Genomic DNA, 18,191 nt, shown 5'->3' on the forward strand with positions numbered 1-18,191 from the left:
AAGAACAAACGTTATCTAAAGCTTTTCGGACTCGAGATGTGTATAATGGGATATGAAGCTCTAGGGCAATGGTACAAATTTGCCCCAGGTCAATAACACCCAGGAATTACTGCTGGCTGGAACTATTTGATGGCCAATAATATTCAAAGTTTCAGTCCCGTTTCTAATGAGCTACAGTCCTCATAAAAAATTACCATCATAATGAACTACAAGACCTACAGAAAGCTCGAGGACTGTATGCCTTACAGACTAAACCAGCTTTCTGAAAGTATTGTACTATTTGCGCATCAGAAAACCAGATCCATCTGCACTGTTTCCCTGTTACGAGACAATGCCAGCAAGTACGCAGACTGCCTGCAGCCAAGCAAATCATAGCTTGTAACTTTAACAGTTTAAATTAGGAGGAGTGTCTATATACTATTTATACAGTTTAGAGAGAAAGAGAGAAGCTCCTTTAGATGGCAATTCAGACAGAATAAATTGAGCTCTGCTCTGAATTTTGAATTGTTCTGTGTGAGAGCTTCCTCTCCATGAATCACGCGACAAACCTCCCGATGTAGGCATGTAACAACATTTGGTGATGAGAATACTTCACTTCCCTTCTGCTGTGGAACAGAACGTCGGTGTATGACTGAACCCCACAGAAGTGAAGGAGCAGAGAACTACCCATGCGTACCCATTTGGAGCCACCAAAATTATTCTTGAAGTGGAATTGTATGAGATACCCTGTATGCTCTCAAGCCAGCATTGTATTACCTACGGGCAATTCTTAGGATATATGTAAATAGGTATCAGTTAAAGTGTTTTATTAATCTTACATAACCATTTGAGAAAATCAGGATACTGTGCTAAATTATGGGATTATTTCACTGTTGCTATGTTTCAATTCTCAGTACACACAGGACAGCCTTAGAAAATTTCAGCAGAACTGCTGACCTTGGCTGACTTAGGCTTCTACTGGTTTTAAAAAGAAACCCAAACCAACAATAGCACATTGGATTTTCAAGTGATTTAATTTGATACTCTAAATTTCCAAGAAAATGTATCCAAACCAGTTGAAATACTCCTTCCCCACATGCCCAAATCAAACCACATCCCAAGATACCTCAATTACCACCACCTTAAAATTTTCTACATTTGCATTTTCGTTATCCTGTAGAACGTTCAACAGGCTGAAGGCTCTCATCTGTATTCCTAGGTCTTCAAGAAGTGGATAATTGCTCTGACACACTCTAAGGGTTTCTGTCTTAAGGGGAAATAAAGCCAAGAGAAATATCGTTCCTAGCTCAGCAGCACAACTCTTCTGTTGGCTTTTTCCAGCTAAAAGCAGAAGAGTGTGAAACAATTCTTGTTGATACAAAATGGAGGCAACTTCACTTTCCCAAAGAAAAGTCTTCAAGTTGTAAACACAAAAGGAGACACAATCAGAAAATAATTCAGCCCAACTAAATCTTGAATATTTGAAATCTTGACTTGGAATGTGTTCTCTTTTCACCAACTAGCCAGCAAGCCTCAGGTGACCAAAATGAAGCATTTCAACTGCTACCAAAAACGGGAGAGTGAATCAGGGTCTATTTTGTAATTATGGAGGTTGTGATTATTTGAATACGCACGACCAGCGTCTATGTAGTATGATTTTCAAAGCTAGACAATCCCCAAGCCAGAGTCCCATTTAAGCATATGTATAAGCACCAGACTTTCAGATCTGTGTAGGCTGATGGTTTTTTTTTTGTGCACTGTTGCACTCTGGCGTCTTAGCCCCTGCACTCCTCAGAACAAGGACAGACACAGTAACCTTTCTCACCTCTAGTTTGTTGCACGTATAGGAGTTGAATATTGACAATCTGATTACATGCAATACAGCGTGATACATTCTGGGCAGATTCTTCTCTTGTTTACATCCATGTAAACACAGTGTACTAAAAGGCCATTGAAGTGAACAGTGCAATCCCGGTGGAAACTGATATAAACGAAGTAAGAGTCAGGCTCGGCATTATTGTTGCAGCTGCCCTTTTATAAGCGTTATATATATTACAAGGCTGCATGGTGCAGAATGCAGCTTCTCCTGGAGGACTGCGGAGACCTTACCTTTTTCACCAGGCTTAAAGATGTGGAAAAGACAGTTCAATTTTCACTTCTATGATGCTTAGAAAAACTGGCTCATTGACAATAGGAGGAGCCAGGGCTTTCTCCAGCTGCCGTTTATGGCCATGTAAAGTCTGGCTACACTGTTACATGCCTAGATTTGCACATTAGCTTGCTTATATGTTCTGTGGCTAATCATGGGATCAATTTGACATTAACAAAATATTTATTAAAACTTAATATTTAAAAATACATTTTTACTAGTCTTGAGATTTACTTTTTTTTTTTTTTTTTTCCTGCTCCTCAAGCAACAACACACAGCTGTCACTGATAGCAAAATAAAGATAACTTTATATGGGACCAAATGGCAGACCACAATTTTTATCTCCATCTCACAGAAACATACTCTAGGCATGAACTGTGGCCAGCACATGGGTTACAGAGCTACTCTTCCTTCTAACCCTTGTGCATGAGACATAAGAACCCAGTTAAAGACAGTTTCAGATAGAAAGGTAAGAGACCCGGATCACAATGATTTGTGTATCATTGCCACCTTGCCCAGGACCCACATAACATATCCAAGATTTCCATCCTGAATCCTGCCCCTTCTCCTTTAAATCTTGGCAGCCATAGCAAAGATACATGCTGCAGTTGCAGAAGATAGAAAATAGAGTATCCAAGCGTATCAGTAGCATACCTTACGGATGTTACTGAGATAGAGATAAAAGAAGTATTTTTTGATCTCAGCCAAAGTAGCCTTGAATAGGAAAGTTCCCTCTTCTACCCTGCCAACGCCGAGGAGTACTCTATAGCTTTATGTACATTCACCAGGAATGCATGGGTATGAACTGGTGTTAGTTGCTCCTACCTCTGGATAAAATGGATGGATCCCAGTCAAATTTAAGCAATAAAGACTATCATTTGGTCCACGGAGCAGCTGACATGTGGACACTTCTCAGGCTTTCAAGGAGGAGTGTTGGGATTAGTCCAATCCACCTATTTTCCCATCTGGTGGTTGAATCAAATCCCTTATCTGTCCACTTTTAGTCTCTTTTGATCAGTTTGTGATAGAAGGGGGCCATACCACCAATCATGAAATGCAGGTCTGCAGCCCAACCATCTGCTTCTTGGAGCCTGAAGAGCAGATGAAGCAAGCTCTTCACTACAAGAAAATTCATCTCCTGTACTGTGAGACAGCGAATGGGGGAAAGCTGGCTGTAAAGAGAGTAAGGAGACAATGCAGTCACCAACTCATTTCTGACCATCACCATTAGCGTTCCCCATCCAGATTTGGCAACAGCCACAGATTAAAACAGCGCAAGAAAATAGTGACCAACGCTGTCAAGGGAGGCCAGAACTAGAGCAACAAAACACTTGCCAGGCCAGGCAACTTGCGGGTACCTGTTCATGTAAATCTGAACTCTCTATAGCAATTTAAAAAGAGTCTTTGATTAGTTAAAATTTTAGAAGCAGCGCGGTGGAGTTTAGAATAATTTGTCAGCACTTTTATTGTTTATATGTCTTTGGGGTATATAATGGAAAGGTGGGGTTTCTTGGACATGAGCAAAATGGATTAATGGATCTTTAGTGAATTAATACATGGGCTTCACACTTTTGTAAGAAACAGTTCCAGTTAAAAAAGCATGTACAGGATTTTTTAAAAGGAAAATAAATGACCCAATGTACAACATTTGGTGTAGTGTTTGGAGTTCTGTTGTGGTTTTCTTCTTAAATTACATGGATGTATTTTACAAAAATGCTCTCAAAAGGTTTGGAGAAAATATGGAAAGTATATTCCCATATGAACATGAGCTACAAGGACAGCCAAATGGAGGACGAAGATAATCCTTAGTTTTTATTTGATAAATAGCAGCCATAGAACAGTCCAGATTCTACCAACATGTTTAATAATGTTAAAGCCATAATGTCCTATTTTCTCAAACCTCTAACATACGTTTTAAACTATTGACTCCCAGTAAGGGAGGGAGTACACCCAAAGGCTCTTTCCAAGGCCTCACGTGGACTACTCTAACAAGGATCAGAAAGCCATAAAAGTATCCAGAAGCCACCTTGGTATTAATGCCTCAGGCTGAAAATTCTCAAAATTTGCAAGAACCTCAGATCTGACGCCTGTATACACATCAAGTATTAGCATATGCATCATCATCTTCTGCTCACTTTCTTGCAAAAACACCCGCTTTGCATAGGCATTTAAAACTGCACGTGCACCTAACTTTTGCTATGTTTTAATGTTCTCGCCAACTAGAAACCAGTGCAGCATTTCATGTTCTTGTGATGCGTCATATGAATGAGAGTATTTTAAATTTTCCTGTTCCGTATAAAATACAGCCATGTTCACATGCAGGGTAGATGTTTCTGTATGCCTGATTTTGTTTTGCCACCTGTCTTGCTGCTTGTTCACACAAACACCTAATTGTGTAACAAATGCAGTGTTTTGAGGACTGTGGTCAGATCTGTCCCGGTGTAAATACTGAATTTTCTGCTGCTTTTCTTATACTATATAGCATCATGTGGCAGTTTTATAAGAGATGACACGGTTATTAGCTTGAATACTTTTTAGTCTTTTCAGACATAAATAATATAGAAACTGAATAACAGAACAATAACTCAATCTTTTGGTTAACTTTAATAAGGAAATGTCCTAAGTGTCATCTAACAGAGAAAAATGCTTATGGAGATCAGAAGAACTGAAGAAGTAAAATGAGATCCAATGGGAAACATAAACTGTAACACGGGAGTTTGTCACAGCAAAAGCTCCCTCTCTGTCCCATACTAACTCCCACCTCAGATGAATATATGAAAGTATCACATCATGAAGCAATCTATTAGGTACCTGAGCCTGACAAGGACCTCGCAGAATATTAACTTTAAGAATTTCATAGTATCTTATCAAGAACCAGTGACTCTTGGGCCAGGTTTGTACCACATCATTTTAAGCATCTTCCTGATATATCTACTTACCCTGGACACTTCCTATAGGCAACGTGAGACAATGTGCAAATCCATGGACTAATCCAGTCCATGTAAAACCAGAACTGTCTATGTCTGTCTCTCTTCTCTACTATGGGCACAGGTTAGACTGACTCAGCTTCTAACAGGGTTATCTAACGTTAAATGCCTTCCGTTAGGCAAGATGAATCTGGACTTTCTGACAGTTCATTTGAAAGGCCACAGGGTTCCTGGGTGGCAGTGGCCGAAAAACTGTCCTGTGTACCCTGTGTTGCTCTCAAACAACAGAAGATTCACGCCAGTAATTCCATTAACAGAGACACCCTGAAAATAATACAGAAATCTTGCAACTAAACTGGGGTAAATATAGTTTCACAACATCTGTCAAGAAGAGATCTGAAAGCCGTCCACGGCTTCAGCAGCTGGTAGCCTTTGAAAATTTCTGCTAGTAGCCAGTCCCTGCTCCCGCTCTCACAGTACAGCTCAGTGCAGTGGATTCTTCAATCCGCCGCTCCCTTCCCCAAACACACTTCCATCAGTGCCTTGGGAGACTGCCAATGCACAGTATATATTTAAGTACCTTCCATTTACTGAAATGTCACTTCCTTCATTAGACACAGGTGAGTGTCTCTGTCCTTTCACTGTCTTTCTGTGTCACCTGCCAATGACTTTTTTGTTCAAGACTACGGAAATACTGTATTCTGTTTTCTCAATCTCTGCTTTTATTCTAAATTAATGCCTAAGCTTAGTATCAAAATATGAAGCGTTACCTAAAGAGGCAAATTTACAGGTTTTTTTAGAAATCACAGAGTGCTCTCTTCAGCCGCTCCTTAGGCACGCACTGCAATGGACAATACGGCTGAAATCCTCCCAGCTCCTCACCTTGTGAGCACAAGGCAACAACTTTACCGAACTACAAATACTACAGATAATAAGCCTGAGTTTGTTTATACTGATAATTATGGCAAAACAATCTATCTCCAAGGGGAGCCAAATTTAGTACTGGTAGAGCATATGATATTAATGAACTACTGGAACGCACAACTTGGTATAGGCACATACAATGAAATGACTGAAGGAGCAGTAAAGTTGGATCTTCAGTGATACACCTGTTTAGGAACAAGTTCCACGTACAGATTTTTCTTATCACAAAAAATGGAACTAAAAAGACCCCACTTCTGTAAAAGGTTTACTAAAATAGAGCTAGGAAACATACATCATTTTTAAAAAGTTTAGAACTTCCAATGTAAAAAGTATTAAAATTACTTTCTTTTATCATTTTAATAACAATGTCTGATTTGTCAAAATAACAGTAAAAACTCTATAAATATCTGTTAAGGGATTATTCCAATAGCATGAAAAACTCTAGTGAAGAAATGACACAGAATATAGAACTGTCATCACGCATTTGCATATAAAAGGCTGTTTAAAACTGACAGGCACATAAACAGAAAATACATGCTATAAAATTAGTCATTTTTAAGCATGGATCTTTAAATAAAGCTGGCAGAGCACATTCATTTTAGCTAACTCATTCTCAAGAGGAATCACAAAAATGGTGCAGCACCTAGCAACATATTTTCTTCAGTCTTGTATACAGATAATAGTTTGATTATTACAATGTTTGAACATATCTTCATTAACTCACCTTAAAATATTGTCGGTATTTCTTGCATAATGTATTTTTGTTAAGGATGTCACTACGCATTTACAAAATAAAAGTATTATTTATCTTTTCAAAGATGATCAGAACTGTGGTTTATTAGATATCGGAGGCTGCTTGTCAGAAAAAAACCTATATAGCACTCCCAGGGCTATCAAACAGAATGCATATTTTTAAAGTTCTTACGATGCAATGTTTGTAGGGAAATGAAGAGCTTTAGTAGGCCTACCAAGAGACAAAAAAATGTTTTGGACTCACAAGTCCTTTAAATCAGAAATAGAAGCAGCACACTTCAAGCCAAGCACCATATGAAACAACACCCTAAATTTAAATTAATGCAAACCATACAAAATGCATATTGCTAAAAAAAAAAAGGCAGTTCTGACAAGCAGATAGGAAAAAAAGAAAATATTTTGACACTTCTTAAACTGAAAATATTGACTCCTTCGAACTGACACGAAAGTGGGTTTTAATGCATTTCATTTAAAGGCTGCGATGGCCAGGGTCATGTCCCACGTCCCCTTCCCCCAGCGAACGAGGAGAACCTGGACAGGGGCTGAACCCACAGCGGGGACCTGCATTTGAGAGCCTGACTTGCCAGGAGTGCCAGTTAACCAGCAGGCTCCAGAAACTCGGTCTCTTCTCTCAGCTGTTTCACGTGGGATCAGTACCGGCACCCTACGCACGGGGCTAGCAAGTGCCAGTGGCTCCCTCAGCTGCCGGAGCAGCCTGACGGACGGCTCTTCCCCTGCTCCCAGGCTGGCAGGGGAGGAATTCCAGCCCCTTACTCCCTACACCTCAGAGAGCAACCAGCGCCCCAAGATGGAGAAGGGGGTGGAAACATCTTCCCCGTTAGTTTTGAAAGTAACGAGCTTTTATGTCCTTATTTTCCTAAATCCCTTGCTCAAAATTTCTTTTCGTAAAAGCATTTAATAAAGCAGTACTTTCCAAGGCTCTCCGAGCGCTGTTCCACTGAAAATTATAGAGTCGTAAGAATTTGGTTTTATTTGGCTCTCTAGACACAAAATCAATTAGTCACAAAGCTTTGATCCTATGACGATTCAGTACTACTTACATCGTAGTGTGAATTTGAAAGAAGCACAGAACCTTCTGCAAGATTTGAGCCTAAGACTTCTGTTAAAAAGTATTTTCTGTACAAACTTCTATTTGCCTCTCACTTTATTTAGTTTTAGAAACTACCCAGAGATTATTTTAATAGAATTCAGATACTTATTCTAAGAGTAACAGATGTAGCTTCTTTGTCATACTATTTGGATTACTCATAAAAAAGCCTCACAAACCGATGTTCACTAAATATACCCATAGGCATAACTGCTGTAACCACTGATTAGCAATCTAATTTGAACACATTTCATTAAAAGACATAAGCTAAAATAAAAGTATTTCTTGTTAAAAAATCATTACGCAAATCACAGAACAACAACAAAAAAAAGACACCTTGGCAAGTGAGCTAGCCCATCCCTCTCTTCATAAGCAGAATAAACTGTTTTGTTTCTGACAGACATTTGTCCAAAATTTTTTCACAAACTTTCAGCAAAGGAGATTCCACAACACCCCCAGCAGGCTATTCCGGCACTTGCTTATTTTCAAAAAGTTATTGGATGTTTAACACAAACCTCCTTTGCATCAATTAAAGCCAATTATTATTTGTAGACATGTACTTACAAGTATAAGAAAGTGTAAATGTTTTGCAAAGATATAATTAATGATGAAAAAAAATAATGCCATTTACTGACAAAATGAGTATTTTGTAATGGAATAGTAAAAATAAATGCTTTTCACTACTATTCCCTTATTGAATTCTTGCTATATTAATTAAAACTTCATCAGCTATTTTTATGCTTGACTATATCTTACAAACATAAGAAAATGCACATTTGTACCTAAATACTTGACCCAGCTCTGAAATCAGCACTGATCTGAACTCAGCAGCAGCTGTGCCCCCAGGTTTGACAGTAACAACAACTGCCCCTAGAACTGACCTAGGGATGAAGGTCTTTGTGAGACCTGGGCTTACCGAAGTGCAGAGTATTAATTTAAATACTGTATGACCTAGAATGTTATCCTTTTGACAAAAGACAGTATTACAGTTCACATATAGACAGTGTTTACAGTACTCCTAAGAAAAAGAACATATACCACCGTCTACGTTTTACCAGAGCTTCCGCAGCTCTTCAAATCTGTAAGAAGACACTGAGACCTGCCTTTAAATGAAAACTAATAACTGAAAAATTATTTTTCATCTGGAAGTGCAAGCAAGTTCAAAACTACAGCGTTTCATAAACCAAGATTAAAAATATAGCTACGGATTGCAGGTGCTACAGGGATATTTCCCTCTTGCCCAATAATGCAGAAAAACAATCCAGTTCTGAAATATAACAAATGAGCAATAATCAAGCAGCGTGAAAAAGAACAACTTTGGTTCAGAAGCAATGCTGAAGGGTTAAAAATATTGCTTAGGAGTAGTCCAGATTTTTTCTTTAAAATCAAATTTTTGCAATATGTATTTATCAAAATATTAGTGAAGGAAATTTCAAAATGGAAGTTTTGCTTTGAGGTGAACCTGACTTTGGCATCATGCACCTTTGACAAACTAATATTAAGAATGTTGTTTTGAAAATGTAGGCATGTTTCAGCTTCCTCAAAATCTTTTTTTTTGATACAAAATTAATGTAACAGATTTCAGAGTGTTTTAGTACTGAAAAGTCCTAATTAAAAATGTTGTAAATGGAATACTTCATGAACGTCTAATGAAATACTCAATGCTGGATCAATTGTATTGCTACTGCTAAAATATTTCACATTTTTCACTATATTTTTGATTCTTTCCAGTGGGATAGTTCCTATTCCCAACCATGGCAAACCCTACAGAGGCCAAAAATATCATTTTACCAAACTGGTAAAGAAAACTCAGCTTATTCCATTTCAAGAGTTTTCTAAATTATGGGCATTCAGACTCGGTTACAAGCCACAACAAGGGCTAGAAAAAAAGATTTAAGGAGAAGAAAAGGAGAGCGCTGAATGGTCGACTCAATTAAAAAGAGCAGTTAAGGATTATTACTAAGTTGTTAATGATGGATACCTTTATTGTCTCTATAAACTTTATGAACACTCTACAAATATCAAACAGTGGTAACAAACACAAGGAAATTAGAGCAGCATTTACACATGGAAGGAGAACACAGATAGGACACCCAGGTAATAGAGAAGAAGACATGCTGTTGGCATCTTCTTGTTTATAGAGTTGCTAAAGACATTTAAGCTGACTATTTACCTTTTCTTGGGGAAGGAACAAAGCTTTAGGGACTACCTAAAAAGGTGTAGATATGCGTCTATCTGTCTCTCTATCCGTTTCTAGTCAGCACTGATGACCCAGTCACTACTGGGAGCTTCTGAACGGCAAACTCATTAAAGTGGCTAAAGCCACACTCTTGCTAACTTTTGTTAAATGTAAGACATCCTGAAGCAATTTTTTAAATGAATGAATTTTGAACGAAACCAAGGCGTACCTTCCAATTTAAGATGCAAAGGCACTGAGGAATGAATGATTATAATCTCTCCATTATTTCGTAGGTGATGGCATGATGCGTGGGTTTTAGAAATGAACCCAGTGGGAGCTTGGGGTGCACAGATCTTTGAAAAAACCACCTCCACAACCCCCAACTCACTCCAACCGTCTAGACTTCACCGTGCATGGAACATTAAAAGGAAGGAGATTTCAGGCTGAATAAAATTTACATTTGCAGTAATATGTACTGTGGGGATGGTCTTTAGTAAGCGTCTAATATTCCTCTGCCTTTTATACATTGAGGATGTAAAGACAATTGTGAAGAACCACAAGAATAACATAACTAGATATTTATGACTGCAATACCACCAGTACCTTCGTTACTTCAGTATCTCTACAAAATCCTCAGAGGTAGTTTATACTTTTTTACTATGGAGCACAAATGCCTCCTGCAGCAGCCTAGACTTTTGGAAACATGATAGCATGACATAAAAAAGAAACTGAAATTCGTAGAAGTTTGTATCACATATAAAGTACGTAATGTTATATCTATTTGGCCAAATGGATTAGCAGGCTGGATTTGTGAGCATCTGGCTTTTGAATATCTTAAACCATTTTATAGCAAGCTTTTCACATTGTACAACCTCTGAGCATACGCTACCACACTTTGTATAACATATTTTCAGAAATTCCTTTCTACTGTATTTCAAAGTCCTTGTGTAACATACTGAAGTGTTAACAATGAGATATATAAGCCCCAACATTGCACTTAGACATAGGTATGTATTTGTGTATGCATATTTTACATATTATTTAGATAGACACCAAATGTTAAACATGTTACATATTCTAGTAAAACCCCCAAAGTTTGACATATATAAATACATCCTGTCTCCCCTGTTCAAAGATAACTGGAAGAGCTACATAAATAATAAAAACAGGAAATAAAACACACTTTAACTATCCATTATCAAGGGAATATTGTTTTAACAAGATGTATGGAATCACATTATCATTCTATTAATTCAATAATCTTGATGTTGTTACAAGACTGAGACAGTTATCAAAGCGGGGGATCAATCCTGTACATAAGGATCACATCGCTCAATGGGACAGAGATGTCACGTACACTACAGCGTCAAAAAGATAACAGGACTGAGCTTGTAGTGGTAACAAATTTATGTTGGCAAACATGGCTCCAACAAAATATCTGGTATTTGATAAGCATATAGATACAGCTGGGTTTGAAACTGCTATCATTATAGTGCTGATTTCATGAAATCCCTCACAAATTGATCTTTTATTTTATACTCACACACATTCAAAATCTATACATACTTCCTATTGACAGTGGTTTCAAAGGTCTTTCATTAACTCAGCCTTGCAACGACAAATGTAAGAACACCTTCTCTTCTTTTGAAATTAAATGAATATTTATGGTAATTATCACTAAACAACTTTACCCTTTAGGACACTGGTCCTCAGAATTTGCATGGCTTTTCAACTAAACCTGTTTCCTCAGAGAAATTTTAGGAATTATTCTACATGATTCAGTACATTCCTGCTTAGTAACCAGTAGCCAAGCTAACACTTCTTACACCTTTTTTTCAGTCATATAGTTTTAGTCAAAATGAATAGACTCCGGGCATGCAATTTCTTTTACTACTTGATTTCTGTGTGTAGCTGATAACAATGACCCCCTCCCACCTACATGGCATAGTGGAGTTTGAGACACACAGAAATTCGTGATAATCACAAACTGGTTTCAATACACGTTCTTCTACTCTCACAGCTTCTCGACCCTGCTATATACGATTTGGTCTCACATCCATTATGGAGATATTGATATAACCATATAGTTGCAAGAAGATCTGAATTCTAATGACTTTTTAAGCTGACTGTAAGTCTGCAGGTAAACACCAAGACTACCTCTTACCTATCTTTGAATGACATGTTTGTAAGACAGGTGGGTTGGAGGCCGTTTCACTTCTGCTAGTTTTAGCCTTAACTACTGCATATGTACTGCCTTTCATTTCATATAGTTCATGACAGATACATCCTATGAAACCACATGAAGAGAACAGGCTGCATTTGAACAACCATATGTTTAGCTACCTGAGGTCATAAAAAAGGTACTATTGTAGCTACAGGGTTACAGTGTAACTATGGCCTATACATGTAAATAAAAACTTGGAACGTTAGGTAAGTCTGTAAGTTACATACATATTTATGTATATGAAGAAATAGAAGATGGAGGCGTGGCATGGTGATTTAACAGATCAAGGATGCCGCGTTGTTCTCAAATGGTGAATTCAGACAAAGGCCAATTCAGGACTAAATAACGTACAAGACCTATGTCCAGGTATCTTTTGTACATTACTGCTAAATGCCAGCTTCTTAAGGCTATCAGCGTACAGGACAGGATTTTCTCAATGAATAACCCTATTTCTATTTTCTTCTGTTTGTATTAGGATCATAGAGTTGCCACCATTACAACAACATGACAATTATTGAAAAAACATTGTCTTTAATAGCATCTGCTGTATTTGATATTCCTCAGAAACCAATAGTGGGCAGATGCCCTTCCTTCCTTATCTCATGCTTCTGGAAGTCGTTACATAGGCAGTACGTATGAACTGTATACTTTTCCAGCTCCAGCTCCAGCTCCAGCCACAGATTTATGTAACAGTTAGTGAATGCAGAGCTAAGTTTGGGAATGGATTACCACAATCTGACATGAAGCAGAACTGAAATGGTAAAGCTGATTGAAGAAGGCAAACTTTTCCTTAGGAGAATCTTTTCTGAATTCTCCTAGGTTTCATCCTTAGTGTTAGCTAAAACAAGATTACGTGGCCAAAGGCTTTCTGTACTACTTCCCTCTTTGCAGATTAATCACAGTTGATAATGAAAACTACCATCAAGCTAGCTGCAGGTAAAATAAAGTTTGCACGGCCATCATACTGGCATTTCAAAAGTATAAGATGAGTCTGATACTGTGACATTTAAAAGGCAAGAGGTCCCACTTAGTTGCTTTACAGCTACTTTGTGTCAATCATGCTACTTGGCACACACAGCAGAAGTGTTGTCAGGACTAGTGTCTACACCCTGAGTGAAAAACAAAACTCCAAAAGTGAATGTGAGGGACAGAAACTATAGAAATGAGGAAAAATTTCACTTACATTTATCCAAGATGGCTGTCGCTACTACTGTTGAAACTCTGCTATGGGCTGAGGTCACAAGACCCTGTAAGCTAAAATAGAGAAGCTTCAGCTGAGGGTAACTGAAGCTGCAGCACATTAAAATACATTTTAAAGTTATAGGTATTGATTGGAGCTTAAATTTCTTGATCTATTTTTCCCAAGGCATGAAAAGTGACCTCTACTTTTTGGTCACTTTTCAAGCCTGGAGGGAAGAGATTTTCAGTATTATCCCCTACCTCATTATAGGTGTGTATGTATGTTATTATATACAGTACATGATATGATATTATGATGGTTTCATTGGCATGAGTTTGGAGTTGCCACATTATTCACAAATGGTGAAACCATACGTGATTTATGCAGATTCTCCCAAACAAAACTAGAATAAAACCTTTATACAACATCACATCATCATGTATGTAGGAAATGTGGATTATATAAAAGAAAAGCTAGCTTAAAAATCTTCAAAATGTATTAAAATGCATCACAGAGCTCTTTCTCCTTTCTATAAAGGTAATTTTTTTAATTATGAACCTCTGAAGGAGTCTGATAACTTTTACATCTTAGAAATACCGAAATAACTTTAAAATTATTTTTGTATGTATATGAATACTGTAGTTTGAGAAATCTATTGCATCTTAACCTCCCAGTGCTTAAATCAAGTGTGTGATCTACTAGGCAGCTACAATCTCCTCTTAACCTGCGATACAAAGACCCTACTGTTGGCTTCAATAAGTGGCAAGATACTGAATTTTTCACTAATTTTGGATCAAACATTCTCCTTTCTGGCCCACAAGTCACTGTGCTTTTGGGAAAAGAACTGACATGCAAAAGAAAAAAAAAAAGGAGAAAACAGAAAATAATACCTTGGGAAATTATTGCTAGTGTTAACAGTAGAGATTTGGAATGACAAAAGGAAAGAGACAAGCCAAGTTCAGCTGAGAAAAGTGCATGACGAACAACCCTGCAGTTTATTACCTGTACTAGGATTGCATATGATACCTGCCTATGTAAATAGACACTTGTGTATGTGCATGTATAAACAGACATATGCAATGTGGAGAAACAAATTTCTAGAACGTGTCTTATAGGCTTTTCTGTACCTGAAATGAAGAAAAGCAATTCCAAGAACACAAGGAATGCAATGAATCTGAACTACAGAAATCCTGAAGCAGCCAAGTAACAACAAAAGCACATATATCATATATATTTGATATATGTGAAAGAAAGACAAGTTGCCAAGAAATATAGTGAAGGGTGGAATCTCTGTGCTTTCTGAGCAAACTTACAAAAAGAAATTCCCATCACATAATACAGATATTTACTGCATTTCTTGTGCAACCATAATGTGATTTATAATAGATGAGAATATAACAGATGAGAACTAAGAAACTACCAGTATACTGCATCATTTCGATGTATTCAAAGAAATAGTGTGCACAATTAAAACTAAGAAATCCAGTGAAACTGTTACACATTAGGAAAAACTGTTATAAAATTAACTCTAGAAGTCACCATACTCTCTATGAAATACCACAGTCAAATCCATCATTTGAAAGATGAGTAAATAAGACAACATGATTCTAACAAAAATGACCACTGGGGAAAAAATAGGTAAATTTTTCCCACAAAAAATGACTGCTGCATTTTGGATTTTTAATAGAAAAAGACAGCAAGTGTTATTCAAATTATGAGACCATCTTAAAAGAAAGGGAGAAGTGATGGCGAAGTGTTTGTGATAGAAGACTAAATAATTCACCTTTACTAAAACCATTTCCGTACTTAGATGACTAGTCTAAAGTTTCATGAATGCTTGTAAGCCTACGTAGAATGACTACTACCCAGTCTCGATGCTACAGGATAGATGCCACATCACCAGAACACTATATCCCAACTGGAACTAGTTGCTTGCCTTCACCTAATGAGAAACACTAACAAAGAAATAGCAAACTGAAATGGAATTAATTATTCTCTCCGTGAGCAGAGAGACTTCCGTAACAGAATTTATGCAATCTAAACAGAGTGTGTTTGACTATGTAGAATGTAGTCTAATATGCTCAGTGTGTAAAGAGGTAAAGCTCTATCGACAATAAGCCTGGTTCATTTCATAAGCAGTAATTTATTTAGAAGAAGAAAAAAAAAAAAGAAAGAAAAATAGAAGTGGGAATGGGGGGGGATATCACTCTACCAAATGCAAAAAGTCTACCCTATGCTAGTCATCTGAGGTTACCTGTATAATCCAAGGAGAAAAATAGGCATTTCTGTAGCACAAATCATTAAATCCTAATTAGAAGTCTAAATTAGATCCGGTAAACTGTCTCTTAAGCTGTGTTGACTGTGCATTGACAACAATGTGTTGACTAAAATTGCCTTGACTATGAATGGTGACAAAAAGCTCTTGAGCCTGGACTATTAAGGTGAATGGCAGAGACAATGTGTAACCATCTATTGTCCGGTGAAATAAAGCCCGCTTCCAAGAGACCAATTATCTAATGTTGACTTCCCATTAGTATGCACCTGAACTAGTCATTTGTATTTATGTTAAGAAGATGTAAACCCAGACTACTCTGTATTGACTTCACACATTCAGACTGCATCAGATAGATATGATGTCCGAAAAGTTATTCCAGGTGAACAGCAAAAGTAAAACCTCCATCCACTTTGATTTTCATTCAGGTACAGGAAGGCAACAAACAAAGAACACTGCTGAAATCTTCATTCATTTCATTCTATCACTGGATGTATGGACATCCCTATAATACTCTATATCCCACCCAAACAAACCAACCAACCCTCAAATCCCCTCCTTTCCCTCCAAATTTGAAGAAAAACTCTCGTTGTGGAATAAAATGAATGAAAATGTTACGATCCACACATGCACACACACAGACAGAGAAACCAGCCGGGGAATCCTAGGGACTAACATTCATAGTGACAAAACTATTGAAAAAATCAGCATGATACTTCAGGAAGTCAGATAGTCAATAAGTTGACTGTTGCCAATTTAAGCAAAATTTTGTTTTGAATAAAGTTCTGTAAGTTAAAAAAGTATATAAAATCAGATGTATCCCAAATAAAAAATTATAAATAGTAAAAACATGTTTGTATTGTGTAGTAGCTCAGTATAAACTTTTCCAATATTATATACCCTTCAGCTTTACATGGCTCATAAGATTAGATGTGACAGTAGCATAGGCCTCTTTAGAGATACATATGACAAACTTAGGCAGCCAGCAAGGGAACAATCACCATTTTGATAATCAATTTTAGAACTGAATTGAATTTCCAGAAATGATTTGAATGAAAATTAGCTCACAGCGTGATGGGGGTTGGTACATTTGGTTTGAATAAATCAGGTGGATAAAAATAAAATCATAGAAAAAATAAACCATATTATTTTGTAAATATTTACAGATTAATTCAAATTTATCAGCTACAAAAATTAATCAGAAAGCAGATTGACAGCACCTCACACAACTCGGTGATCACCACAAATCCAGACAATGTATCAGATTTCATCACAATAGAGGTCATGTTTTAAATGAAGGTAGAATTTGTTATGCATTATTCATCCACCTGAAAATATTACAAGGTGGGACAACTTTTTTATAGTTTATTACCATAGCATATTACAAAATGCATTTGTAAAATAAATGTTTAACCGATGAGTCTATGACAAGTCGTTACAAAGCATATTATAAGATGCAAATATTGTTAAAATACGTGTGCATGTTTAATGCATGAATTACAGTCATCAGGCATGGTATAAATTGTCATAAAATTTAACAAATGATAATAAGATATTTATAAATGGCATCTAAACATAAAGTGTGCACAGAGAAGTAAATGCTACTAAAATTAATCCTTGTATGAAGGCTCTTTTTTTCGCTTGTCTTTTTACTCAGAACAAACCAAGTTTGGTGATTTTTGTGTTTGGATGCTAGTAAGCAATGTCTGAGACAAACTCCTCTTGCTAAGCTTCCAAGGCAGCCAGAAACTTCAGTCTTCAGAAGATTTCCAGAACAGAATTAGAGACAGGTCTCCATTAGCTCGGCAGCATTGCTTAACTTTAACACCACCTCCAAATTTTTTCTTATGGAGAATTAAAATGCACGGAGTAAATCTGAGTTATTATTTTCACAGACAAATTTTCTGAGGAGCTAAACTGTTGAAACTCCATATTATAATTCTTTGTCTACTCATCAGAAAAAACAACTTCAAGAGAACAGGGAAGAAGCAACCTTACCTTTCAAATTTTGTACGCTTGATCAGTGATACTCAGTTTACAGACACTGATTTCTATAAGCCTTGTATATGCTATTATAGTTTTTTGTAATTCAATACGATACAGCAGAACATTGATCAGAGAAAAGGTATTTACGGGTTTTGGCATTATGTGTAGAATATAAACAAAGAGCTGTCACCAGGATATTTCCCAGCTGATTACAGAAAAAAAATTTGTCTGTTTGGAAGAGAAATTTATATTCGTTCCATCTATAAGAGTCAGACTGAATGGCAGATGAGATCCTGAAAATAAAGAAGTGTCCTTACTTCCAAAATCATCAGATAATTGTCTAGGAAAAAAGGAGAACAGATTGAGTAAGACAGAGAGAGAAAGAAGGCAACTACAGGGAGATACCATAGTCATGTCCTGCAAGCTTTTGTGCAGAGATTTGCTGGTATGTGAAATCACTCATGATACAGAACTTGAATGATTTCACTGTAACTAAATAAAGTTATAAAT

The 18,191-nt window shown here is 37.0% G+C and overlaps 1 protein-coding gene across 5 annotated transcripts in view; it reads right to left on the reverse strand.

The window, feature by feature from the left end:
* Positions 1-18,191, reverse strand: part of FOXP2 (forkhead box P2) — a 436,438-nt gene that overhangs the window by 75,624 nt on the left and 342,623 nt on the right. Inside the window, exon 2 of one of the 5 annotated variants that reach the window (XM_049814077.1) lies at positions 13,427-13,497. The exons of the other annotated variants lie outside the window; for them this stretch is intronic. The gene's annotated coding sequence lies outside the window, so the exon portion shown is untranslated. The remainder of the gene's footprint in view (positions 1-13,426; positions 13,498-18,191) is intronic. 5 annotated transcript variants of the gene reach the window in all.

Source organism: Accipiter gentilis, chromosome 11, assembly GCF_929443795.1.
Source record: "Accipiter gentilis chromosome 11, bAccGen1.1, whole genome shotgun sequence".
NCBI classification, from domain to species: domain Eukaryota; kingdom Metazoa; phylum Chordata; class Aves; order Accipitriformes; family Accipitridae; genus Astur; species Astur gentilis.